General features: G+C 36.4%; 1 non-coding gene across 1 annotated transcript; it reads right to left on the reverse strand.

Annotated features, from left to right (window-relative positions):
* Positions 1 to 331: 331 nt before the first annotated feature.
* LOC128296142 (small nucleolar RNA R71) lies at positions 332 to 438 on the reverse strand. Its single transcript, XR_008286691.1, has one exon. It is a non-coding gene; the product is annotated as a small nucleolar RNA R71 (small nucleolar RNA).
* Positions 439 to 6359: the final 5921 nt, after the last annotated feature.

The raw sequence follows: 6359 nt of genomic DNA on the forward strand, positions 1-6359 counted from the left end.
CAGGAACTAAGTCAAGTATAGTTAGTCTACTATTGTTGCAAATAATTTTGAACTGAAACCTAACACAATTCAAATGATACAACAGTTTGTCTAGTTTGATGGTTTGCAGGACGAGGATCCCAACGCTCATTTGGCAAATTTCCTAGAATTTTGCGATACCTTTAAAATTAATGGCATTTCTGATGATGCCATTCGCCTTCGGTTGTTTCCCTTTTCGTTAAGGAATAAGGCTAAACAATGGTTGAACTCGTTACCACAAAGGTCAATCACTACTTGGGAACAAATGACCGAAAATTTTTTATTAAAATATTTTTCATCGGTTAAAATAGCCAAATTACGTAATGATATCTCTTCGTTTGTGCAGATGGATTTAGAAACACTCTACGATGCATGTGAGAGATACAAGGACATTTTAAGAAGGTGCCCTCACCATGGGTTACCGCTTTGGCTACAGGTTCAAACGTTCCATAATGACCTGAATCCTTTAACTCAGCAGATAATTGATCCAGCCGCTGAAGGAACTATCAATAATAAGACACTTGAGGCGGCTTACGAATTTATTGAGGAGATGTCACTGAATAACTATCAGTGGCAAGTTATGAGAACAAAGCCGACGAAAGCAGCTGGTGTTAACAACCTCAACGCAGTTACTATGCTATCTAACCAAGTAGAACTCTTAAATAAAAAGATTGATGGTTTTTGTGGTTCTACTCAGGTACATCCAGTGATGAGGTGCGATTCAAATGGCGGAGGAGCATGCACAGAATATCAACCCTTCAACCCTAGCATCAAGGAGGAACAAGTCCAATATATGGGTAACAATAACTCTAGATCCCAAAATAACCCATATAGTAACACTTATAATGCAAGTTGGAGGAACCATCCCAATTTCTCATGGGGCGGTCAAGGAAATCAAAGGCCACAACATCCTACAGGTTTTCAACAACCACCTTACCAGCAAGAAAAGAAGCCGAATCTTGAGGAGATGCTAACCAAATTCATCTCGGTGTCAGAAACTCATTTTCAGAATACTAAGACAGCACTCAAAAATCAGCAAGCATCAATCCAGGGGCTCAAAACTCAAATTAGACAGCTCGCTAAGTTGATTTCCGAATGACCACAAGGTAGCCTGCCAAGCAGCACTGAATCTAACCCAAGAAAGCAACTCAACGCAATTTCCATTCAAGATGAGGAAGGGTTAGTTGCAAAACTAAGGTCAGAAACGGTGGTAAGCAAAGGTAAGAATAAGGTCGGCCAAAATAACCCAAAGCCGGTAAGTACAGAATATAAACCTCGTGTGCCATACCCCAATGCGATAAGGAAAGACCGCTCAGACGAACAATTTGGTAAATTCCTTAAACTCTTAAAAAAATTACATATTAACTTACCGTTTATTGAAGCTTTATCGCAGATGACAAACGCAATGAAATTTTTAAAGAAGCTTTTAACAAATAAGCAGAAGTTGGACGAGGCTTCGCATGTAAAGCTAAACGCAGTTTGCTCAGCTATTCTACAGAATAAACTACTCAACAAATTGAAAGATCCAGGGAGTTTTACAATTCCTTGCTTAATTGGTAGTTTAGATGTTAATAATGCATTAGCTGATTTAGGGGCTAATATTAACGTCATGCCTTACAAAATGTTTAAACAACTAAGTCTTGGGAAACCCAAACAGACTAGGATGAGCATTCAATTAGCAGATAAAACTATAAGATTTCCTAGGGGTATTATTAAAGATGTGCTAGTTAAAATCAATAAATTTATATTTCCCGTTGACTTCATTATTCTAGACATAAAGGGGGATAGCAACACTCATTTGATTTTAGGAATGCCCATTTTAGCAACTGCTAGAACGATTATTGATGTTGGCACAGGTGAGCTCACACTTCGTGTGGGAGACGAAACAATTACCCTTCAAGCTCGCAATTTTGGTAACACATCGAAAATTGAAGGTGATTGTTTAAACCATTCTACTAAAACTGACAATATAGTGGAACCTACTTTGCAGGAAATGAGTTTGAAGAAAGTACATGACCTATTTTCAAGTAATAGTAGAGGACCTATTCATAAAGAACGAAGGCTACAAATAGAGGAGCTAGATGAATGGTGGACACATAAATCGAGAACACACAATAAACCAAAACTATGCCAGAACAGGCTCAATACCTTTCCAAATCAACTTAAGGTTGGAGATAAAGTTTTATTAGATGCTGCAGATCCTCACATTGTCACTACCAAACTGAATGAAGAAATTCCTCTTACGGTACTTAGCATTTTCCCATTTGGTACAGTCGAGGTAAGTCATCCCAAGTTCGGCACTTTTAAGGCAAACAATACCCACCTAAAACTTTATTTTGATGAGATTCACAGTAGGAATGAGGAGTATAAACTCCTCGAACCACCATGACCATTCAATGGCGAGGTAAGTCAAGCTTAGACTATAAATAAGTGGTTCTCAGGAGGCAACCCGAGCACTAACAAGATTACTTTCTTTAAATTTTAGTTTTTAAAATCTAACATACTAACCAAATAATTGAACACGGGCTTTTCAGAACCACACAGCCAGGCACACGGGTGTGCTGTAGACCGTGCACATACCACGAGATACAACACGACCGTGCGATACGGCCGTGTGAAAACAGGGCAAAAATTTCTTTCCAAACACGGGATGCGATAGTAGCCACGACCGTGCGACATGGCTATGGGAGAAACTGCCAAAATAACACGGGCATGCGCTTGCATACACGGGCGTGAGAGAAGCGAAGGAAGATTGACACAGCCGTACAGGATGGCCGTGTACACCAACGCACCTAATTTCAAAAATTACGAAATGCACGAGCTGAGCTTAGAGTACACGGGCGTGTCCCACGGCCATGTGCCCCAATTTCTCTATAAACACCTACTATTCATTTTATTTTTTTTGAAATTATTTTTTTATTCCCTTTTAATACTATTTTTTTCCTGAATTTTTTTTTACCATTTTTATTATTCGGCTATTTCGTTACAAATAATTATGCTTCAGTATACCTCTTAAAGAGTTCTTGATTTTATCACAGTCAGGAAGAGCTCCAAAGCTCATCCTCGCATATGGACTAATGAACCTCTACCACCACCAGAGTATCCTCCTCCACTCTTACACCGATTATCCTCCAAAACTCCAGTTCAAGGAATTCATTCATCATTCAGGAAGTTTCACTTCTCTCATTACCTTATGATTATGAATCTATCTTTTTCATTATATCTATCATTGTACATTGAGGGCAATGTACATCTTAAGTGTGGGGGGTCTTTTATATCATCATTAGAAATCCTTGAATTTTGTCTTTTTCTCACGTGAATCACTCATTTCACTATTAGAATAAATTTTAATTAATTTATTATTTTTATTGATCTATCTTGAATTAAAACATAGGCATTTATACGTTGATTGTTTACACTTTAAGACATTAGGGAATCAAGCATGATAAGTTGATTTTTGAAGAATTAAAAACTTTTAGGTTATTCCCCCAAGTTTAGGTATTATCTTGAATTGAAATCCACAAGTTTAAACATCAAAAAGCCATAATTTTTTGTGAGATCTTGAGCCTTCAAGAGCATCTATTAATTCTTTCATGCTCACTTTTATTATTGCTATGAGTGCGTCAGTATTGAATTGTTATTCTAGAACTTGCTTGATTATACATGTCAAGACCACACCATTTGATTTGATATGTCAAAATGATAAAGGCACTTAGGTTTAACCCACTCACTCCATAAAAGCCTACCTTCACAATTAACCCTTAGTGAACCCCCTTGAGCCTAACAACTCATTCATTAATTTACCCTCAATATTAACCCATAACTCATTATTGTTGAAATCCCCTAAATTAATTTGATCCTTATTTTTGTCGAGATTTGAGTGGAATAGTTGCTTAGCTATGTTTTATTCTATTTTGTAATTTGACTTGTTCTGAAAAAAAAATACATGTATACATATTAGTAGTAGTGATCTTTTGAGCTAAAGAAGTTAAATTCCATATTCTGAGAAAAAGCTCTGTTATACGCAATTGATGACTAGTCATTTTTCTAGTTAGACAATTTTTCAATTCAATCTCGATTCTAACCCTTTCTTTCAGTTTGTGACCACACCCTCTAACCAAAGCCACGTTACAACCCTCTAAAGACCTTTTGATTGATGTTTCATCTCAATTTATAGTGGTGGAGATTTGATTTTCATGCAAGCCTATAGTAATGACTCTTCATTATTGACTATTGAGTGCTTCATTTATTATCCTTAAACACCTCGAGTGATTTAAGTGAATCTTTAGTGAGGATGTGAAACTCTGTGATATTTTGAATCAAAGGTAATTACTTAGACGAGGGGAGACACCTATGTTTTCATGATAAGATACTCAACTTGGAATGTTTGAAACTTTGATATTCTTTCAATTGAATTTTCAATGTATGATTACCTATGGATTATTTTGAGATATTATCGATAGAAATTATAAGTTGAGAAGAATTTATTTTGATTATGAGTTAAGAATTTTGCTTGAGGACAAGTAAATGCTTAAGTGTGGGGGTATTTGATAAACCGTAATTTATACATATTTCTATCCCATGCTTAGCACATTTTATGGATGATTTTTCTTTAAAATTGGTGAATTCGATGCTCCTAATGCCTTAATTTCATATTTTATACTTACGTGAGCATAGGAGAGTGAAAGGAATGAGAAGCGGGGAAAAAACGGAGAAAATGGGCCAACGTACTAAATCAACATGACTTGGACCTCCTCACACGGGCAGACCACACGGCCGTGTCAATTTGGCAGAATCGAAGCACGACTCACACGGGTGGACCACACGTCCGTGCCTATTTAACAGGCTTAACCACGGCCCGAAGTAATCGTACACGAGCGTGTCCCTGTCGAGCCCAAATTGAGTCCAATTCGAAAAAGGCCAATTTTGAGGGTTCTTAGGCTTTCTAAAGTCTATAAATAGACCTTAGAGGAGGAGGAAAAGGGGCCACAGAGAAGGAAGTAGGGAACTGCTCAAGGAAAGCTAATTGATCCATCTCAGAAGTCAGATTCATCATCAAGACTGAAGATCTCCCCTCAATTTCCCTTCAAGAGTTTTGCGTTTTTCTTTATGTTTTGTATTCATTATTCTTCTGAGATGTTTACCTTTTTAGTTATGAACTAAAACCCCTAAATACCTAAGGGGGATGAAACCTAAGACGGATCTTGTTATTATTATCCGAATTGTATGATAAATATTTGACTTGTTCTTAATTATGTGTTCTTAATTCTTGTTTTGATATTCCAGGATATTGATTCAAGTTAAGCTCTTATTCAGAGGAGGAATAGACCCTGTCTAAAAGTAAATTTGTCATAATTAAGTGGAATTGGTTGCGCGCCTAGAGATAGGGTGACAAGATTTTGCTGGATTAGGGTGAAACCTAATAAGGGGATCCATAGATCGAGTTAATGCAACCCTAGGGTGTTAATTAGAAAGAGATTTCAATTATTCAAACTAAGGTTAGACATTGTTAGTCTCGAGAGAGATAATAATATAACTTAGAGATCTCTACGGAACAAGTTGAATGAATAAATCGTCTGATTCAGAGTCAAATAAAAAGTTAAGTCTAGGTGGACTTTTCCTTAGGTATTGTCTTAACCAATCGAGTTTTCCAAAAAGTATTTTCCCCAAATTTTTTTCTGTGATTTCTTAGTTTAGTTAATTAGTTAGATGAACAAAACCCTTTTATTTTTTTAGGCTAGATAATAAAAAGAAAGTTAATACTAGTACTTTGAGTTCCTTTAAGTCTGATAATCCGGTCTTGCTAAAGCTATACTACTGTTTGATAGGTACACTTGCCTTCATCGTGATAATACTTAGTTTCAAGAATGATTCATTATAAATATTTAAAACCTATCACGAATATCACGTATCACTTATAAACTCTATATAATGCATGAGAGAGGTATAAGGATTTATTGAGAAGGTGCCATCACCATGGGTTACTCTATGGCTACATGTTCAAACCTTCTACAACGGTTTGAATCCCTCAACTAGGTAGTTGATTGATATGGCAGTTGATTGATGTAGCAATCTGTAGTACTCTGAACAATAAAACACCTGAAGTGGCTTATGAGTTTATATAGGAGATGTCATTAAATAATTATCAGTGGCAAGTCATGAGGACGAAGCCGATGAAAGCAGCCGGTGTTTTTAACTTATATGTGGTCACCATGTTATCAAATCAGGTAGAACTTTTAAATAAAAAAATTTGATGGTTTATGTGTTTGTACACATGTACATCCGGTGCTATAATGCGACGCAAATGGAGATAGAATGAATAATTCAGAATATTTACCCTA

Source organism: Gossypium arboreum, chromosome 7 (genome assembly GCF_025698485.1).
Source record: "Gossypium arboreum isolate Shixiya-1 chromosome 7, ASM2569848v2, whole genome shotgun sequence".
NCBI classification, from domain to species: Eukaryota; Viridiplantae; Streptophyta; class Magnoliopsida; order Malvales; family Malvaceae; genus Gossypium; species Gossypium arboreum.